The sequence below is a fragment of the Mirounga angustirostris genome, unplaced genomic scaffold, assembly GCF_029215605.1.
Source record: "Mirounga angustirostris isolate CCGP_5_RB_7025 unplaced genomic scaffold, mMirAng1.0.hap1 SCAF_6, whole genome shotgun sequence".
NCBI lineage: Eukaryota > Metazoa > Chordata > Mammalia > Carnivora > Phocidae > Mirounga > Mirounga angustirostris.
This window is the reverse complement of record NW_026991714.1, coordinates 103,999,505-104,021,781: the sequence shown is the minus strand read 5'-3', so window position 1 is coordinate 104,021,781 and position 22,277 is coordinate 103,999,505. Positions and strand designations below refer to the sequence as shown.

The 22,277-nt window shown below is 48.9% G+C and overlaps 1 protein-coding gene across 1 annotated transcript in view; it reads left to right on the top strand.

Moving 5' to 3' along the window:
- The first annotated feature begins 17,925 nt into the window (after positions 1-17,925).
- Positions 17,926-22,277, top strand: part of DUSP29 (dual specificity phosphatase 29) — a 35,501-nt gene continuing 31,149 nt past the window's right edge. The window contains exon 1 of the mRNA XM_045878153.3: positions 17,926-18,058. The gene's annotated coding sequence lies outside the window, so the exon portion shown is untranslated. The remainder of the gene's footprint in view (positions 18,059-22,277) is intronic.

Sequence of the window (22,277 nt, the reverse complement as noted above, 5' to 3'; positions counted from 1 at the left end):
CTGCGCTTTTCCTCAGCCCCTCCCCACCGGCTGAATTCTTCCTACTTCTTCATTTGAGTGAAGAGTTCTGACAGTCATTATTGCTCAAGTCAGTGATGGGTGTTATCTTGGACTCCTGCCTCTCAGACAATTAGCCTGTGATTCTACCTCCTCAGTACCACTCAGATCTGCTCACTTAGCTTCATCTTTGTTGTGAGTACCCAAGTTCGAGGCACCCTCACCTCTCCCCTGGACCCTGGATCACCAGTAGCAGCCCACTATTAATCTCTCTGCCTCCAGCCTTGCCCATCCAAGTCTCCACGCAGACATCTTACTAAAATGGAGATCTGATCACATCACTATTCTGCTTACAACCCCCTAAGTACAAACAACTCGATGAAGTATAAAGATGCTTCATTATCTGAGAACCTTCCTGTATCTCTAGCCTTATCTCCTATAAATCTGTTCCATACACACCATGTAATTAAGAAATGGTAAATTCCCTTGCAGTTTCCAGAATGCACCATGTTCTCTTACCTCTGGTACTTTGCACATACTTCAGATCGTACGACCTGAATGTACCACCCTCAGCCATTCTCACCGGGGTCTCTGAGTTTCAGTTTAGCTCTTCTGGACCCTCTAAACCTGAGAGAAGGGCTCATCCTTGGGCTGCCAAAATGTCCATCCACCTTTTGTGATGTCACCCATCACTCTGAATCATAATTTACTGGTGCCTCGTCATTCTCTTTCAAGTGGCTGTCTCTGATCAGGCTACTCATGGTCTCAAGGTTCCCGTGGCTCCCACACTCTGACTATAATCCCGTCCTCAGGTGGAGCTCTGTGGTCATGCGGACCACAACTACATGTTGTCCCCACAGCCACCAGGCCTTCTCTATAGAGGTCGCCAGGGGGAGTGAATCATCGCTGGCCCCAGGAGTGGGCCTGCCTCCAGAGGGCCCCACCTCTTCCCTGAGCTCCACCTGCATACTCACCCCTTGGGCACCCCGACACCTTCTTCCCAGCACATCTCATTCTCCTTTGGCCACCTTTGACACTTCCTCCTCACTCCCCCCCCAGCGCTGTCTGGGGCCAGCTCTGCCTTCTGCGCAGAGGGGTCCTTGCCCTTCTCTGCCATCGGGTCTATTTCCAGAGGGCAGGTGCTTTCCCTTTGCACCAACCAAAAAAGGTGCCTCCAGGAGCCTGGGTGGCTCAGTTGGTGAAGCGTCTGCCTTCAGCTCAGGTCATGATCCCAGGGTCCTGGGATTGAGCCCTGCATAGGGCTCCCTGCTGAGCGGGGAGCCTGCTTTGCTCTCTCCCTCTGCCCCACCCCACCCCGCTCCTGCTTACTCTCGCTCTCTAGTGCTCTCTCTCTCTCAAATAAATAAATTTTTTAAATAAGTGCCTTCTTGGAGCAAATCAGCCTTTCAGGCTTATCACTGCTGGGCTTGGTTGAGGAAAAGGTGTCCCTTTCTCCCAAGCAGACGCAGCTCCAAGCTGGGGTGCCCGTCTGAGTGAGTTGAGCACAAGTTGTGCTTAGCCCCCATTCCTCCTTCTGCAATTCATAAACTGCACAAACATAACCTGCCTTGTCTGATCCGTAGGGATGAACATGCCCGTTTTATCATTGAACGACCCAAGGCTCAGAGAAGATAAAATGAGGATGGAATGTGCCCCGGGGATGAAGAATCTCTGGGCTCTGGCCTCAAAAGGCCAGTACTGCCCAGCCAGCTTCCTGCTCTCCTCCCTATAGCCCTTGGTCCTAATCCCAGCTGGTTGTCAGCTACCTGAGGTGCTCTCTGAGCCTTTTCCAAAGGGTAAACATACATCCTAGCTGGAGGATTGCAGAAGCGCTGGTGCTGCGGCTCCCAAGCAGGCAGGGCCCCTCCAATCTGGGGATGGAAAACTGTTTTCAGGTCATCCTCAGGTTGGTGGCACCTATTCTCCAGAATAGACAAAGCTAGTCCCTGCTCAACACACCCATCTGCCCACCCCCAATTCCTGTGGATGCCCCTGTGCCTGACAATTCAGCCCTTGTTGCTATTTCTCGCTCATGCACCGTCAGCGGGACCCAAAATAGTGGTTCCAGCAGTCAGTCTCTAAATCAACATCCAGGTCTATGAGTGTGGGCAGCCTGTCCCTGCTGGCTGGGCTGGGAGTGCCCAGAATCTAGGACAGAGCCACACCCTGGGGCTTGGGTTTCAGCAAGTCACCTTGGAGCTTTGAGGTTTGGGCTCAGAATCTGAGGCTGCAGGGAGAAAAGGGAGGGAAGCCCTGAGGAGGCACGTGGTAGGAAGGCCAAACATTCCCCAGAGCATCTGAGGAAACAGAGGTTGAGCTCGAGATTGGCATCTCCATCGGGAAGACTTCCTGCCTGCCATGCTTGTCCTGGGAAGTCTGCGATGATGCATCTGCTCCCCCTTCTTCTCTAGAACAGCCTCATGATAGAAGTGGGGGTATTATTAAGAGAATGACCTTGGAGCCAGATTACCTGGGTTCAAATCTTACCTCTGCCCTTTAGCTGAGGTGTGTGACCTCAGTGCATCTCTCCATAACCCAGTTTTCTCATCTGTAACGTGAGAGTCATGACAGGATTGTTGTAAGGATTACATGTGGAATATAGGTCATGGTTATGTAAGAGGCTAACGTGAGCGGCAGCTGGGTGGTGGGTATACAAGAAATGTCTCTATTAGCTTTATAACTGTAAATATAAAATTATTTCAAAATAAAAAGTTAGAGAAACTTGCTGACAATTATGGACTGCTTTGCATATGCCAAGCACTATGCTAAGTGCTTTAGATACATCATTTTCCCCCCAGTTTTATTTCTTTAGGAAAAAAAACACAAATCAAATATAGCAAAATATTAAGATTTGACCATATTGAGTTGTGGGAATATAGGTGCTTGTTACATCTTTTCTTTTGTATTCTTTTGCTTTCTTTCTTTTTTTAAAGATTTATATATTTAGTTGAGAGACAAAGCATGAGAACAGGGCAAAGGGGCAAAGGAAGAGGGAGAGAGAGAGAAAGGATCTCAAGTAGACTCCCCACTGAGCACAGACCCTGATGCAGGGCTCGATCTTATGACCCTGAGGTCATGACCTGAGCCGAAACCAAGAGTTGGACACCCAGGTGACTGAGCCACCCAGGTGCCTCTTCTTAAAATATTTCCTAATTTAAAAAGTCAAAAATAAACTGACTATCTTTTAAAATTAGAAACATCCTATTCTATATATTCAGGTTTTGAAACCCATATCAAATGGATTTTAGAAAGAATTCTGAATTTATTATTTTATTTTATTTTTTTTAAAGATTTTATTTATCTATTTAATTGACAGAGAGAGAGAGGGACAGCTAGAGAGGGAACACAAGCAGGGGGAGTGGGAGAGGGAGAAGCAGGCTCTCCACTGAGCAGGGAGCCCGATGCAGGGCTCGATCCCAGGACCCTGGGATCATGACCTCAGCTGAAGGCAGTCGCCCAACCAACTGAGCCACCCAGGTGCCCCAGAATTCTGAATTTAAATGGTACCATTATAATGGCTTCAGGCCTAAAATATTCATATGTTATCCTTTTAAAACCTTCAAGAGGCTTTATTATGGATAATTTTGTTTTAAGAAAAAGGTGATTATGACCTGGTTTATAGTATATAGTGTTTAGATGAAATAAGTGTGATCAAAGAGGAGCTAAGTCATTAAGCCAAACTATATATTATTTCATCCCATCCTCACATCCTCACGACCCTATGGGGTAAGTTCCTAACATCACCCCCATTTTATAGATGAGAACATAAGTGTAGAGAGGTTAGGCCAGAGAGCCCCTAACTTTAACTGAGAGTTTATTATGTACCAGGGCCCTAGTCAGGGTAGGCTAATGGCTCCGACAAGCAAAGTTTATTTCTCCCTCACAACACAGGTTGGTGGGGGCATGGAGGGTAGGGGGAGCAAGGGCGTGGAGAATGTAGAGGCCAGATCTATCATGTCCCCTCCAGTTCTATGAGCAGAACTCAGTCACATGGTCAAACCCAGCTGCAGAGGAGGCTGGGAAATGTAGTCCATCAGAGTGCCCAAGAGGAAGAAGAAACTGCGGGTATTGGTGATCATGAATAGGCTTTTATGCAGCAGTTGTTGATGAGACATATGTAATTATTTAATTCTCATTGGCCATAAGAGGTTGATACTATTGCCTTATTCCCATCTTACGGTTGTGAAAACTGAGACTCAAAGAGTTTAAGTAAGCTTTCTCTTTTTTTTTTTTTTAAAGATTTTATTTATTTATTTGACAGAGAGAGACACAGCGAGAGAGGGAACACAAGCAGGGGGAGTGGGAGAGGGAGAAGCAGGCTTCCCACCGAGCAGGGAGCCCGATGCGGGGCTCAATCCCAGGACCCTGTGATCACCACCTGAGCCGAAGGCAGATGCCCAACAACTGAGCCGCCCAGGCACCCCCCCTTTTTCTTCTTCTTCTTCTTCTTTTTTTAAGATTTTATTTATCTGTTTGACAGAGAGAGACACAGTGAGAGAGGGAACACAAGCAGGGGAAGTGGGAGAGGGAGAAGCAGGCTTCCCGCTGAGCAGGGAGCCTGATGCGGGACTCGATCCTGGGACTCCAGGATCATGACCTGAGCCGAAGGCAGACGCTTAATGACTGAGCCACCCAGGCGCCCTAAGTAAGCTTTCTCAAGGTCACTTAGCTAGTAGTGGTAGAATCATAACACACTTCCTGAACCTTCTTCATTCTGGGTTGGCCTTAGTTACTTGCTTGCCAATAGAATTTGGAGCAGAAGTGGCATTCTGGGACTTCCGAAGCTAGTCAGAAGATGTCTTATAATTTCTGCCTGGGTCCCTGGGAACACTCTGGGAGCCCTGAACCACCATACACGAAGTCCTACTGCCCTAAGACCACCATGCTAGAGAGGCCATGAGTCAACAAACTGGTCAACAGTCTCAGCTGAGTCTAGCCTTCCAGCCTCCCTTCCAAGGCAACTAGAGATTTAAATGAATCCATCTTGGACTCTCCAGACCAACATGTCTGGCAGCTAAGTACCACTGAATGACCTCCATCAATGCCACATGAAACAGAATAGTCCATCCAAGCCTGCCTGAATTAAGGACCCATAAAATCATGTGATATAAGGAAATGCTAAATTTTGGGTTAGGTAGTTTATTATGTATGAATCCATAACCAACACAGCAGCAGAGCCAGGTCTGACCGAAAGCCCTGGCTTTCAAACACCCATGTAGCCTCCGGAGGAATGGGTGAATGAGGAAGGGACAGAGCAGCCACATCTGTCCACTCCACTGCTGACAGAGTGCATGAAGATGAGCTCCCACATCTCCAGAGGAATACGGAGGACAATACTCCAGATTGGAAGGTAGGGGCTCCAGGGCAGTATTGGTGGCAAAGACCCCGAGGTGGGCAGGGTGGAGAGGCTGCCAGAAAGGGCATATCCCCCTCCTCACCTCTCTCTGTTCTAAGCTCCAACCAGTCGACCTTCCAGGCCAAGACTGCCGCTGAGCAGTCCGAGACTTCCTGGCTACCAGGGGCCCCTGTGGATCTGCTGGCCTCCAGCTCCCTGGTCTTGACAGCTGCCTGCTCCATTGCCTCCCCCATGGGGGGTGGAGGGTGGGGGTGGGGAGGGCAGCCCCAGTATGGGCTCTACAGCCACTGGGGCCTTGGGAAAATACCCACCCCGTCCCTACCCAGGTACTGCCCTCGGGCCAGCTCGCAGGGAGGAGGGACTAGCTCCCAGTACTCTCACTTTCCTCAGCTCACTCTGCTCTTTCCAGCTTATTCCCCCAGACTTCTGCATTAACGTCCTCATCCATGCCTCCTGAGCCATTTGATGGCTGGTCAGCCTGGTCCTCTCTCCTGGGGGGCTGTTCAAATTTCCCCTCCTCTGAGGTTTCCTACACCCCAGCTGCTACTTTAGAGCCTTTCATCAGCCCATCTGTGTGTCCTCCCTCCCTCAAAACCCTTCCCTTTTCACACCCCTGTACAGGTATTCGGGCTTGGCCTCCTATACCCTCTAGGCCTAAAATGGGGCTCCTGGGACCCACAGCTGGGACCCCAGAAGACTAGCTATCAAGCTTCCCAGGACTCTGGCTCAGTGCTGCTGACTGCTAGGGCTGTCCTGACTTTGGGAATCACTGGGGATGAGGGTTGCTGCTTAGGCTGAGAAAATTCATAAATAATTGAGTCCAGGTTGGTTTTCCCAGGATCATGTGCATGCTTTAAAAGGGGTGCTGGGGAAGGCATTGGTTTTACTGGAATGATGAACTAGCAGACAGGACTACTAAGGGGAACCTTAGGAGAGATGAGGGGATGCTTCTGGTTCCTTTTAGACCACACACCACAGATAAAGACATGCCCTCTGTATCATCCATGCAAGGCCCCCATCAGGCCAATACCAGCATGGATTCCTTGCTCAGGTATTCCTGGTATCACACACTCTCTACCATATGGCTGTGCTGTATAGATGGTTGCATCAGGATGGGCACCTGGGCACTGACTTCTACTTGCTCCCAATATCCTCACCTTTTGGTAAAGAATCTCAGTTATGAGCTGGCTGGCAATGTACCCAGCTAACATAGAACATCTCCCAACCTCCCTTGCTGTAAGTGTGGCCACGTGACTACATCCTGGCCAATAAGATATAAGTGGAATTCATGTGCGGAACTCCCGATAAGTCTCTTTAAAGGGGGAACGGGAGTGCCCTTTGATTTCTCCTCTTCACGGTGCTGCCTGAAGTGGGAAGAGCATTGGCTCATCTTGGACTGCCTCTACTTCCACATTTCCTTTACAAAAGAAAGAAATGCTTGTCCTGTTGAAGTCACTATTTTTCAAGTCTCTGTTACTTGCAGCCAAACCTGGCCTTAACTGTTAAAGCTCCTGACCCACAGGGAGCCAGAGGTCTGTGGGGTGGTCTAATGTGGGAGGCTGCCCCCAGTGGGTGCTCTTTCCTGGACAAGACTGCCGACCCAGTGAGGTCCTCTCCTTTGGAGAGCTTGAGTGTGAGACAGTAGCAGGAGGGGTGGGGAGCAACCCCAAGAGAAGTCAGGAAGCAGAAGCCATAAGGCAGCGGAGTCCCAAAGTAGAGAAGCAGAGGGAGTCAGCTGGTAGCTACAAGAATATCAGAAGCCAAGCGGGGCAAAGCCAAGGCCACTGAAAGCCAGAGCCATGGGATGAGGAGCAGTCTCCACTTGATGAGACCCCATGTTAACCTGGTCACCAGAGTCATGGTATAGCCTGGGGGACATTCCCATTCTTCAGGAGATCCTTGTTTTCAAGTGTGTTCTTTCAATGAATCTCTGAGGTCACTCGATTCTGAATCTATCTTTTGGCCTGAAAGAACCTCATCTATTCATGTCATGAACTTTAATCAGACCACAGGCACGGCCGGACAAGGATGAGTCCTTCTGGCAGGATAATGGGTCAGTGGATTCAGGACTGTCCCAGAAATGACCACCACAGAGGTGCCCAGCCACACCTACCTCACTCTCAATCCAGCTTTGTCCCTTCTGAGAGGTAGCTGTGTGTCTAGCCACAGAGACAGTAACATATATCACTACCACCACCAAGCTGAGCTGCCTGGGGTGGGAAGGGAGTGACAGGAAGAACAGGCACCTTGGATATACATGGACTTGGGTTTTCACTCAGACACTGTCCTTTAACCACCTATGTGAGCCTGAGCAGGTAGCTGACCCCTCTGAACCTCACATTTCTCAAGTGTAAAAATGGGAAGGATAAGAGCATCACACAGGTCTGTGTGAGGATGAAAACCAGCACCTAGAACATAGTAGGTGCTCAACAAAAGCTTGAGTTTCTTTCCTTCCAGGGGGTTGGGAAAGAAGATCTGGATCTCTAACTTTCCTGAACAGGGAGGGTGAGAAGGCTGCTCACACAGACCCCAAGAGACACATAGTCTTTTCCTGAAGCTTCTCAGAACAGCAATGGGGCGCAATGGGGCACAATATGATGGTCACACCCAGCCTGTTTCTAAAAGGCCATCATCTGGATTTACTTTTGCATTCTTTAAAATAAATGTGTATGATTTATAAACTTTTGCCAAGCAGTTTTACATACATAACAGGCTCTGCATTCTATTACAGGTTTCTTAAGTATGGTTGTAAACTTACATTAGGATATTAGGCTGTAATGACAAATGCAGCCCTCTTACATAAAACCCCAATTCTCCAAACAGTAGAATATTTGCTTAATGAAGAGAGTTTTACAGGCTCTCCGGACTCCCGGCTCATCTTTATTCTGGTCTTTAATTTAGAGAAAAAGAGAGAAAAATTAAATGTCACACACACACACACACACACACACACACACACACACACGCACGCACCTCCTCATTTTTTCAACAAAAACTCTGTTGTGGTCTGGCCAAAGTCTATGAGTATTCATGCACACAAACAAACACACACACATATACACACACACACATTTCTGAAGGAGGCTTATGAGAAAAATCTGGAATGTCCTGGAATTTTGCTTCTTTTCAATTACAGCTCAATAAAAATGTCCTCATAAAAATTCTAGGTAAGCAATCACTTAGCCAGCAGGATGGGGCTGCCCACATCCCAGGGAGCCTGCCTGGTGAGATTGGGGGCTGAAGGACAGGAAGCCAAAGGTGGCCCCTTCACCATCCCTTGCCCCGCATTCTCATACACACATACCACACACACAGTGAATTCCTCTAAGGAACCAGAAACAGCCTATGCTAGGGAGGAGGTGGAGTGAAGCTTTCTTTCTGAAAACGCTGTAAGTCTGTCCAGCCAAGAGACCAGCAGGGACTAAGCCTTATTTGAGGCATAATATTTTGAAAATTATATGGCTGTGTTTTTCATTGCTCTCTGCCATAGCCAAGTTCCCGAGAAGTAGAAGTATCAGAGAAAATATAGGACACCAGTTAGATTTGAATTTCAGATAACCAACAATTTTTTAGTATAAATATGTCCTAAATATTGCAGAGAACATACTTATGCTAAAAATTTACTTATACATCAGTCAACCCTACCTGGAAGTCATTTTGTCAGTATGGCCCCAGAGAAATGGGAAAGGAAGGCCAAATCCCGTAACAGGAGGCTCAGAGGATGTTCTGGTATGAAAGGAAAAGCAAGTGGATGGTTGAAGAAGAAGACTGAGGAAGGGGAGCTGGTGGTGAGGCCTACAGATGGTAACCTCCATTGTGTAAGATAGTGTGCCAGGGACAAAGTGAAAAGTGGGGCACTTTACTCTTTACCCACTTAGGCATCTGGAAGGAAATCATGTCCAACATCAGTAGCAGCCAAGCTCAAGGGGCTGCACACCATCCAGACCCCCTGCCCACCTTGCCTCTTGCAGTAAACCCTTAGGTACATCCATAATCCCTGTTGGGGAAGAGAGAATTCTGAGGGCTTGAGCTTTTAACTGGGAAGAGACTGAGATTTTATTATTTAGCAAATGAAGTGTCCTGAATTCCCAGCAGGCTGGGCAGTAGGGCTTGTGGGGGAGATTAGATGAGCTAATGGAAAATAAAGGTGCCTCCCTTTCTTTGTACATCCCAGTGAAAGGAAGAGCAGCAACATGAGGGCAGTGACATGATATATCTTGTTGTCACTTTTCCCTCAGTTTCTAAACACCACCTAGCACACAGTAGGTGCTATATGGGGACGGGCAGAGCGAGTGAATTTTCAACCCACTGTAACCCAGATTCACTTCAGTGATGAGGGTCTCTCTGGGTCTGGGCTGTCCTCTCTCCCCAAGTCTGGCCTCAGGGACACTCTGAGACCATGTGCAGAGACAGATACCAAAGGAGTCAGCTGCTTAGTAAAACATGAACTCCTTTCCTAACTCAATCCATCAGCACCTTGTGCAGGGATAAGTTACATCATCAGGGTCAGAAAGCCTTTATGGAAACAGCAACAATACTAGTTCTATGTTAGGGCCTGTGTTAAACACTTTATATGACTCATTTATTCCTGAACACGAAAACCCCTCAAAGTCAAAGTTATGAGGTGATCCTTTATAATCTACCATCAAAACACATCTAGAGTGTGACTCCCTTCTCACACGCTGCTCCTACCATCCTTTTTTCTTTTTTTTTAAGATTTTTATTTATTTGACAGAGAGAGACACAGCAAGAGAGGGGACACAAGCAGGGGGAGTGGGAGAGGGAGAAGCAGGCTTCCCGCGGAGCAGGGACCCCGATGCAGGGCTCAATCCCAGCACCCTGGGATCATGGCCTGAGCTGAAGGCAGGCGCTTAACGACTGAGCCACCCAGGTGCCCCTGCCCCTACCACCCTTGACCAAACCACTGGCATCTCTTGCCTGAACTACCAGAATGGCCCCTCACTGGTTCACCTTTTGTTCCATTCCATTCCCCACATACCAGTCAAAATGTTCTTAAAAATGCAAATTCGATCATGTAAGCATCCTCCCTAGAATAAAATCCAAACTCCTTTAGGCAAACATGGCTGTAGGACCCTGTGGTCAGAGGCGCTCTCAGCTGCTCACACTCTCCTGCTCACTCCCCGTAGGGCAACCACACTGGCCCTTGAATGCGTTAGAGCGGATCACTGCAACACACATGCCAAACTGCATTGGCAAGAATGGACAGCTGTCTGTCTCTCTCTGACGTCACTGTACAGAGGTAGGTGGGCAGTCCAGACAGACCAGGGGACTCGGCCTCAAGAGGTCACAGAAGGACCCAGGTTCCTGCCGCCTCATTGCTCTGTCATCCTTGAGAGTGTTGTCCTCATCTGCTGGGTTGAACACCTCTGTATTCTATGGCTTCCTAGGTGCTTCAGCTTATTTGTTCCCTTAACCCTGCTCACACTCCACACTTAATCCCTTCGTTAACATCTTTTCATGGAAACCATCCCCGATGAATTCTGTCCTTTGTTGGACCCCCGACTGATCAGGTTACACAAGGCATCAAAGTCAATCCCTTCCTAAAACTGAACTCACACTAGCCGATAGGATTGGCTCAAGGTACCTGTCATGACTAAACTATTATGGGTTGGCTAATGCCTGTCATCAAACAAAAATGTCCCTGACAGTATGAGGTAATATTACTCTCAGGGCAACAAGTATTTACTACTGGGTTCACGGATGACCATCGTATGACCACGTGACACTCCCATCCAGCCTTCTTCCCCCAAAGTGCCAAAGTTGGTCCTCTCTGAGCATTTTTACTGGGTCTCCCGGCTCCCCTTGGCCCTTGTGCACCCCATCACAGCCCGCACTCCCTGAGCTGCCAGAGTTCGCTGGGAGCTCTGCTTTTCTACTGGATAGTGAATTCACCCCAGGCAGGGCCTGATTTCCAGCCTCCCTGTTCTGCCACCTGCTTCTAGAACAAAGTCTGGACACAGAGTAGGGTGTCACCTCAGTCAATGTCTACTAAATCCACAGGAAGATTTCGGCTCCCAACAGTTTGTTAATTCCATTCTTTTTGAGGACTTCTTCATCCATCCAGTGAGCACTAACACAATTAACCAGAGTTGAAGGAGAAGGAGAAAAGGAACAGTAATGACTAGTATGTATTGGTTGCTTCTTCCAAGCCAAGAGCTTTACTAGCATTATCTTATTTAATCTGCACAATAACCCTATAGGTAAGGTCCTGTTATGATTTCCAATGCACAGGCTCAGAGAAGCTAGGGGACTTGCACCAGCTCAGAGCTAAGTGGCAGGGGCAGGATTTGAACCCAAGTCCTCCTGTTTTGAAAGCACGCACCCTTCCCTCTTCTGCTCTCCGGCCTCCACACACGAGTAACCACACTGTCAAATCTCATTAGTGTCACTTTGATGCACTAACAGGCCGTGAAGAGGAAACTGCCATCTATCTGTGAAATAAACAAGCCCTGACATGAAGACAGAGGTGCTAATAGAGACACAATTTACCCATTTGCCGAGGTCACTGACAGACTTGAGCAGGGCTCAAATAGCATTTAGCCTCCTGGGAAAGGGAGGAGTTTGGGGGACCCCTGCCGTGGGTCCTAAGGGCTCCAGAGCCCCCCAGCAGGAGGCTGGCAGTGGACACTCCCAGTGTTTTGACAGCCAGGGAAACAAACAGAGGTATCGATTTCAGAGACACATCCTCGGCCCTTGGACCTTCTCTCCAAATACAACGTCCTCGCATCGCTTGGCTATCAGAGTCAAGAGTGACAGCTTCACAACAGATGTGGCATGGCCAGCCGCCACAAACCCTGGGCAAGCCACAGAAACCTCTAGGGCACCCACAGCACAGGCTTTGGGAACTGGGGACAACTCATGCTGGGAGGAGGGAAGGTCTGTGGTCATCCAACGGGAAGGAGGCAGGCCAGCCCTGGGCAGAGGGACAAATGGAAGTCGCCATTCCATATTCCCATCCGCACACTGACACGGCTCATCATCAGTGATCCAGACCTGGGCTGTCTCATATGCAAGCCATCAGCCCCATGGGGCTATTGAGCACCTGAAATATGGCCAAATCGAGGCGTGCTGTCAGTGTAAAATGCAGATTTCAAAGGCTTTGTCTGGAAAAAAGAATGTCAGATAGCTCGATGATTTTTCATATTGATTGCATGTTGAAATGATAATATGTGGGGTGTAGTCAGTTAAAGAAAATATTTTAGGGCGCCTGGGTGGCTCAGATGGTTAAGCGTCTGCCTTCAGCTCAGGTCATGATCTCAGGGTCCTGGGATCAAGTCCCGCATCGGGCTCCCTGCTCCTTGGGAGCCTGCTTCTCCCTCTGCCTTTCTCTCTCGCTCTCTCATGAATAAAAAAAAAAAAAAAAAATCAAAAAAAAAAAAAGAAAATATTTTATTAAAATTAAGTTCACCTGCTTCTTTTTACTCTTTAATTAAAGTGGCTACTAGAAAATTTTGAATTGCATACATGGCTCGCGTTATATTTCTGTTGGAGCGCACTGACCTCAAGGATCAAAAATAAAATGCAATCGAATTTAAAGTGAACAAATGTAAATATTTTTATCAAAATGTAAAGTAAGTGAAAACAATAAAAAATTAAAATTGCTTCCATGTATAATTTCAAAAGAGTTCTTTTTCTAAAACATTCAAAGTTTCTATTAAAAACAAAAGGGAATACATACTTATTGAGTATCAAAGTTTTAAATCAAAATTATCTAAATGAACCTGAAAGTCCTCGCTGACTTCTTTGAAAGGTCTTCTAAACTATTTATAAAAATAAAATCATTAAGGGGCGCCTGGGTGGCTCAGTTGGTTAAGCGACTGCCTTCGGCTCAGGTCACGATCCTGGAGTCCCGGGATCGAGTCCCGCATCGGGCTCCCTGCTCGGCGGGGAGCCTGCTTCTGCCTCTGACCCTCCCCCCTCTCATGTGCTCTCTCTGTCTCAAATAAATGAATAAAATCTTAAAAAAAAAAAAATCATTAAGAAAAGAGAAGAAAATCCTTGATGATTCTAGCAGTCAATGTAAAGAATTGGCATTATGCTTCACACTTATTACATCTGGGCCTACCTATGTATACCTGAAAGAATACTCTGAATTGTTTAATACACCAACATCTTCTTCAGCCGTTGTGTAACAGTTTGAATATCACACTGATTCTGGATCCGCTCCAGAACCCCAAAGCAGAACACAGAGAGACCATGGGCGCTCACCACTACCAGCTTTTTGTGCTGGGTGTACGACTGGGTAAGCCGACTAAGACATCTTCTCTCTCACCTAAGCGCTTCCACGGCTCAGATCCTCCCCACACTCCAAGGTGAGCAGTAGCACAACCCACCAACCTGCATGGAATTCAGACTCAGTTACCTTGTGTTTTGAGGACCCAGCGCAAGAATGGTGTTAATCACAAAAGGGGCTAGAGCTCCACGTCACACTCGACCAGGACCGAAAGCCAGATCCCAAGTGAAAGAGGCACCTGTGTATTTTTTTTAAGACTTTATTTATTTAGGGGCGCCTGGGTGGCTCAGTCGTTAAGCGTCTGCCTTCGGCTCGGGTCATGATCCCAGGGTCCTGGGATCGAGTCCCGCATCAGGCTCCCTGCTCAGCTGGAAGCCTGCTTCTCCCTCTCCCACTCCCCCTGCTTGGGTTCCCTCTCTTGCTGTGTCTCTCTGTCAAATAAATAAATAAAATCTTACAAAAAAAAAAGACTTTATTTATTTGAGAGAGAGCGAGCGTGCGAGCACACATGAGTGGGGGCAGGGAGGGACAGAGGGAGAGGGAGAAGCAGACTCCCCATTGAGCAGGGAGCCTGACTCTGGCTCCATCCCAGGACCCCGGGATCATGACCTGAGCCGAAGGCAGACACTCAAACGACTGAGGCACCCAGGCGCCCCACCCATGTATCTTTTTTATTTCTAAATTTACATATAGCAAAATTCACCTCTTGGTTTTATGGACAAATGCATTTAGTTGTGTAACCATCACCGTGACCAAGATATACAACAGTTCCAGCACCCCCCAACATTCTTACCAGAGTTTAGTACTGTCAGGTTTTTGTTTGTTTTTAGCCATTCTAATAGATAGGTAGCAGTGTCTCAAAGATTGTGCATTTGTGATATGCAGGGACCTCTAAAAAACAAGCTCAGGGCAGGGCCTCCTGTTTCCAGCGTCTACGGATATCATTGTCTAGGGGAGTCAAGAAATTCCCTTTTTGAATTGATGAAATAGCCAGGAAAATGCCTTGGGGAGGCTTTTTGATGAGAGAGGGAAGCCCCAGGCTCAGCCTGCTTGGGAGGTTGAGACTGAGCGGGAGCACCTGCTCTGCACAATCAGAAAGGAAGAGAGATCTGAAGCCCCTTGAAAGACTCAGCTTGAGAGTGGTAGGTGAGAGACCAAGAAAATGGAAAAGAAGGAAAGCTGTGGTAGCACCTTCAGAGAGGAGCCTCGTGGACAGGGCAGGGACAGGGACAGAAGTCTGTGGAGGGAGAAATTCCCTGGGGAAGGGGCCCAGCCAACAATTTCCTAAGAACAGGAGGTTAGACATGGAATTTGGAGTTGTCTCCTGCTTTGTGCCATGGTCCCTTCTGCCACACACAATGGCATTGGGTGGGTTGTTAGCTTTGCTTTGTTTAACATGAAAGGAGAGACCTCTGGGAGAGCAGAGGACTTAGGGTCTTCAGACTACACGCATCAGCTATGGAGATGCACCCTCGGCCCTCTCTGGGTGGGCGCCCTCTTCCCTGGGCTCAAGCTGGATTCAGTGTCCACATAAACTCAGGTATCCACAGAGCCCTAGGAGCCTCTGGATCTTTTGGACTCAGGAAAGTCATGTATGAGTCAAATCTCATGTATCGATTTCCTATTGCTGCTGTAACTAATTCCCTTAAACTTAGTGGCTTAAAACAACACATAAATTATCTTTCAGCTCTGTAGGTCAGAAGCGTGAGGTGGGTCTCACTGGGCTAAAGTCAAGGTGCTGGCAGAACAGCCTTCCTTCTGCAGGTCCTGGGCGAGAATCCGTTTCCTTGCCTTTTCCAACTTGGCTGTGGCCCCTCCTTCCATCTTCAAAACCAGCAACGGGGAGTTGAATCCTTCCCACACTGCATCACGCCAGCCTCCACTGCCGCCTCTCTCTTCCACTTCTAAGAACCTTTGTGATTACACTGGACTCACCTGAATGATCCAGGACACCCTCCCTATTTTAAGGCCGGGTGATTAGCAACCTTCATTTCATCTGCAACTTTAATTCCCCTTTGCCCTGTAACACGATATATTCACAGGTCCCAGGGATTAGGACGTGGACATCTTTGGCTCGGGGAGTGCATTCTACCTACCACACCTTGCCAGTGGACCCAAGTGGGATTCTGATCCAGAGAAGTTGGGGCAAAGAGCAGTGTCTACCTGTATCTGAAAGCGGGGAAAGTATGGGAGCTTCTGGGGGGAAGAAATTTGCTAATGAAAAGAACATGGGTCAGAGAAGTGGTGGTAGCGAGAAACCCATGTCAAATGCTCATGTGTAAATTCCCAAGAAGCTACAATGAACATAACAGCTGTTTCTACAGATCATACTTTACTTACCAGCACTAGTGCAATTCACTGTTGCACGGAATCCTGGCGGACTAACCCTGGGCTTTGGAACAGATGGAGACATCACCAAGTCCAGCTGATGGTTACCTGTCTTGCTCCCATCCCGGCAGAATGGTGCGTTTGCTGAGTCCACATAAGACAACCCTTGGGAGAACTACTCAGTGCCTGAGTTCTGCCCTTAGAGTTGTGTAGGAAGGACTATTGTAGGGGCACCTGGGTGGCTCAGTTGGTTAAGCCTCTGACTCTTGATTTCGGCTCAGGGTTGTAAGATCGAGCCCTGAGTCAGGCTCTGCGCTCACTGTGGAGTCTGCTAGAGATTCTTTCTCCCTCCCCCTCTGCTCCTCCCCCTACGCGTGCTCACACTCTCTCTCTCAAATAAAATAAATAAAATCTTTTTTAAAAAATGGGGGCACCTGGGTGGCTCAGTTGGTTAAGCGACTGACTCTTGATTTCAGCTCAGGTCATGATCTCAGGGTCCTGGGATCGAGCCCTGCATCAGGCTCCCTGCTCAGTAGGGAGTCTGCTTCTCCCTCTCCCTCTGTCCCTCCCCCACCCTGCTCTTTCTCTCTCTCTCTCTCTCTCTCTCTCTCTCTCTCTCTCAAATAAATAAATAAATCTTAAAAAGAAAAGAAAATGCTATTGTTTCCATCACAGGTCAGCCCTTCAGCTGCTAGAAAACAGACCAGATGTCTTCTGACACCACCACTTTTTTCCAATAAAATCTTCCCAGGACTTCCTACAATTCCTCATAATTACTGATGCGGTTTTCCACCCTTCCCTAGTCTTGTCACCCTCTTTTGGGCATACTCAGCTGCCGAGTCTCTGCCTTGTGAATATTCTTTGCACCAAGAAATCAATAAAAGCTAAGTCTTTCAGGAGTTTCATAATGAAAAATGCTGGTAGAAATAATCACCCTAAATGAAACCGGCAGTAGCTAAACATGCAAATTGTGAGAAAGATCTTTGGGATACTGAATACAAAGTTGCAGTGGACAATTAATGACCCCAACACAAGAAGGCTTTGTTAAGTGAAGCATATGGGGAGACTAGTGACCCCTTCACCCTCTGCCTGATCCTTCACACAGTAAAGTATGCCCAAAAGGGGGTGACAAGGATGGGGAAGTACAGAAGAACACCCCATTCACACAAGGAACTGTAGGAAGCCCTGGAAAGATTTTAATAGAATATTAATGGAGCCTTGACAGGACTATGGCCCTCAGCACTAAAAAGGGGGATCACAGTAGCAGGGCCTGGGAGGGGGCTCCTGGGGCAAAGAAGCCTAGAGCCCAAGAGGCAGGAGGTTGAGAGAAAGCGCCACCAAGAAGAGAGACCTGGGAGTGACTGTTGAACTGGAAATATTTTTGGGCCTCCTCATATCATTTTTAAATGTTTGCCAAGTGTTTTCCATACTTTATCTCATTTAGCCCTCTTAATCACAAGAGGACAGTATTATGATTATTTTCCCCACTGAAGCCTGGAAGGGTTGGACACTTGCTGGAGGTCTCACATGAAATGACACAATGCAAACAAACCCCAGCTTACAGAGTCTCTGTCTGCTGTGTTTCACGGATTGCCCCCCATACTGCACATGCATTCCATCCGCCCCCCCACCCCCCCACCCAGAGATGGCTGTTTGAGCTCCTAGAAGAGGACTGGGGTGGGGGGTCGTTCTCCAGTCTGGGTGCTCCCGACCCTCCCACAGACTCTGCATCGGCTGGCAAACCTCCCCTGTTTCAGCTGTTCTGGAACAAAGCCCAGGGCAGGGCCCCACGGACACCTGGCCTCGTCCATCCCAAGAAGACAAAGCTGGGAAATCCCCCTGCCTGCCCCGCGCTGGGCGGCCACGTGTCCTGCCTCTGGGACAAGCGTGTGGGCTCCAGGTACAGGGCTCCCAAAGTCAAGGGTTTCAGGTCACACTGGCACATCCTTTTGCAAGCAGATGCCACGGGTCTCTTCCCAGACTGGGCAGCAGGCAAGGTCAGCGTCAGCAGATCTGACCCTAAAAATAGGCTCTTGGATGTCAGTGGAGGTGGCCGGGTGTGCAGCTACCACACGCCACACAGACCAGCACCTCCTGACCCGACCAGGCCCCAGCGCACCCAGGTAAGGCCGTTTGGCGGGGAGGCTGACACCTCTCGGGTCCAGTCGAGTTCTTTGGGGGCCTGGGTGTGGGGGTTAGAAGACCCCTTTCCACTGTGTTTCTAGAATGGCAGAGAACAGCCGACATCCTTTTAGTATGACAGGCTTCTTGTGGCCCCATCTTTCTCTAGAGGCTCCATGGAATGTTCTCAACTTCCCTCCCTCTCAATCTGAGCTTCCAGTTCGGTGACCATTTCTAACGGATAATCGGGTGGGTCAAAGCTTAGCGGGCCCTTGTGAGGAATTGGATGTACTGGATCACATGTCATTTTCCAGCTAGGTTCTACATTTGTCCATTTGGCCAGCAGAGGGGAAGGAAATCTCAGCGGGAGGGAGAGAGAAACCCTGCAGGGACTCACATCCTGTGTAGGGCAGCACAAATTACAAATACAGGACTCAGAATTCCAGGCATGAGAACTCCTTCTGTGTTCTGGATAATGCTAAGCATCATTTGGAAAGAGTGACCATTTTTAAAGCTTTTCTCCGTCCTGGTGGGAGGATGAGGATAGGGATGAGTGCCCTGGTAGAGAGGGGGAGACTAGGTCACCGAGGGACAGAACCACTTGACCAAGACAGCAGCATGTGTAGATAAGAAGGTGGGAAGCCATCCTGCCTCTCAGACCAGGGCTCTCCCTGTAGACCCTGGTGCTCTTGTCCTGAGGCCCAATGGCTCCTCATGGGCCTGGAACCTGAGAGTTGTGGGGAGTCGGGGGCTCTGACTGTTCTGGAAAGCTGAAAACGTTCCAAGGGAAAAGGCGCCCAAGTCAGAAGGGAGGGGGCCTGAGTTGTGTGCGTGGAGAGGCCTCCTCACTTCGGGCCCCAGCACCCGAGTGTCCCTGGTACCTGGTGTTTGTTCAGTTGTCCTAACCTTTCGCTTATGGCCCCCTCTTGTTCTATTTGTGAGAAAATCACTTGGGTCCCACCAACGACATTATAAATAATACTTGAAGGGCCTCTGAGCTGAGATCTGTATAAGGAAAGAGCCTTGGGCCTGGGTTTCGAGGGTGGGTAGTGGGAGAGGGTCTCAGGAGTTAGGGGGCTCTTCACATCTGTGCTAAGGGTGGTGAGGGAGGCCATGGTTCGCCACCATCTGGTAGGCTGGAAGCCCTCCCTGGGAACATTTCAGTCCTGGGGTGTCACTGGGTTGGAAGGGACTCTGAGTCCTGTCTGAGGGTGGGGTTCCTGTGGCTCTTGCCTACCCCACAAGGGACGAGGAGCAGAGCAGGGGCACTGAGGCTGGAGGCCTGGCTGTTCGCATTTCCTGTCACCCTGCTGAGGCCCAGATGGGGCCACCTGGAGTGGGGGCCATCTGCCCTCCACGCAGTGGGGGTTGGCTCTGTAATGTGTCCTGGTACTGACAACGTGTCTGGCATGGTTCCAACAGCTTTTCTTGTTAGTATGAACTCATTTACTCCTCAGAACTGCAATAGCCCTATGAGGGAGGCACCTCATCATCTCCGTTTTCAGGTGAGGAAGTTGAGACACAAAGGAGTGGGGTGTGACGTGGGTCACACAGCCCAGGCAGTAGCAGAGTGTACCTTCGAGTCCTGCAAGTCTGAGGGCATGGGCACTGTGCTCTGGTGCCCCTCCGTGGGGTGGGGGCGGGGCTGACATCGCCCTCCCCTGCTTCCCCAGATGCCAGAACGCCCACCTGGGTCCGGCCCCCGGGGAACAGCCCCTCCAGATGGCGGTGCCTGGGGTCAGAGCTCCATTTGTCCTCTGCAGCCTGACTCCACGGCGGACGGTGTTTGAATTTTTGCGTCCAGTGACCCTTGATGGTCTGGGCCCCCCACTTCCACAGCAAATAGAGGGGCGAGCCTCATAGCAGCCTGGCGTGGCCGCCAGATGTCAGCAGGCTGGAGAGAGTCCTTTCTCCTCCTCCCCAAAGCCTTGCTTATACTTTGCACTTGAGCGAATGAGCCCCATCACCCACGGGAAGATGTTCAGGCTTATTTATGCCCCATCTCATTGTACCCTACAGAGACCCTCGGCCCTGGCCAAACGGCTCTGCCTCCTATTCCCTACTCTTGGCTCAGAACTTAGCTCCCAACACAGTTGGGAATTCACCATCCAGCCTCCCCATGGCTTCCTTATCCCCTTTCATGGAACATTTTCTGATTCCCTGTTGATGTGCCAAGGACTTACATCATCTCATTTAGTCCAACAACCAGTGATGTGGATATTATCCCCATTCTACAGATGAGGAAGCCAAAGCCCAGGTTTGTTAGACTCCAAGGCCAGCAAGAGCTCTTTGCATGACTGCACACTACTCTGGGATGCACCTTAGGGGTGGAGGCCCCAGAATGAAAGGCCCAGGCCTGTCCTCAGGAGCGTAAACCTTGTGACCAAGAATACAGTGACCTTCTATTGACAGGGGTGGGGATGCTTGGCTGCCTGGGTGGAGTCCCAGTCATACCACTTGGTATCGTGGTACTAACCTCTGACCCTCATTTTGCTCATTTGTGAAGTGGGGGCAGCTATTCGCTGTCTAAGAGGTTTGAGAATAGATTATCACTGGGCACACAATAAAGGTAACAACTGTATGATTATTTCCCGGGGTCCTGCCAGGCCTTGATTACTCAGTGAGCTTTCATGGCAGCTTTAAGAAGTGAGTACTTGGCCCAAAGCTCTCTCTCTGCACAGTACTGAGACAGGCCTAGTGAGTAACAGAAGCCTAGACGGGGAAATGGAGAGGTCACAGGCCCATGGCGAGGGCTGCACCCCCACCGTCTACCCCCCCTCGTCTTTTCCCCATTCACTGAAGCCTCATGTTCTGGGGTGACGCATAGTGGGAAATAGTTTTTGAAAGCTGTGGACTAAGAGGCCATTTATTCCTGAATTCATGAGCTGTGAAATCTCCTGCAGTATTTCCACACATCCTCAGAGGAGGCAAAAAGCCCAGCTGCTTAGGAGTCAGGAACCACAGCTGGCCTGGTCAGACGTCATGGTCTCTTGTCCCCTGCGCCAGAGCCTCTTCTCCCCCACTGGGGTCCAGGCCGCAGAGGTAGAGTCCATCCCAGCCCGCTCCCATGTCTGAGGAGGAAGCCGAGTACAGGCCTCCAGCCTCCTCATGGTTTCCGGGAGGCTTAACTCTGCCAAACCAAGATTGGGGAAATCAATTAGGAGTTCATAAATTACCACCCTGAAGCGCTTTGAAACCATTTGAAGAGTTAATCAAACAAGTTATGACATCAACACCATCACAGAAAGAATATTAAATTACCTCTTTAAATGAAGGCTTTTCTGTTTTTTTAATAAAAGGATTTTCTATTAATTCACATAATTGCCTCCTGTTAACATGCCAGAATCGAAAAGAAAAAAAAAATCCGTTAAACTTGGATTGTGTCAGATATGTTAGGAATTAAATTATAGGCAACAGAAATTCCCGGGTTTTCACGTCTGGGTTTTAATTTTTAAAAAATCCACAACTTTTGGGCGCCTGGGTGGCTCAGTCGGTTAAGCCACTGCCTTCGGCTCAGGTCATGATCCTGGAGTCCCTGGATCGAGTCCCGCATCGGGCTCCCTGCTCGGCAGGGAGTCTGCTTCTCCCTCTGACCCTCCTCCCTCTCATGCTCTCTGTCTCTCATTCTCTCTCTCTCAAATAAATAAATAAAATCTTTAAAAAAAAAAATAAATTAAAAAAAAAAATCCACAACTTTTATTTCCTAGCTGGGATCATTTTTATAGGTTTAAGATGCGTAAAGACAAGCAGTAACTTGCAGTAAATTAAAAATGTGTTTATTTATATACATACACTGCTGCCAAATTCCAGCCCTCCACATACCCCAGCAGAAGGTATTACTCTCCTACTAGAGTGACTTATCCAACCACAGTAACATTTTTATTCTCCCTCTTCTTTAAGGGCGCATTCCAAGCCCAACTTGGGTGGTGTCGCGGAAGAAGTGTGGTGTGCACGCATTTAAATTCAGACTAACTTTCCCCCATGATCCCAATGCACTAGGAAGGGAACTACGCAATGTAGGCATGCGCACCGATACAGGATGACTTCAAAGGGAGAGGAGACTGTTTTAAGATTACTGTAGAAACTGCTCTACTGGACCAAAAACTTCCAGAAGGCAGAGATATCTCTGGCCCAACCCATACCTGGTGCTTAACAGAGAGGCGTGTGAGGAAAGCCTGGAGGTGGAGGGCAGGGCCAGGCCTAATCTGAGGTGAAGTCAAA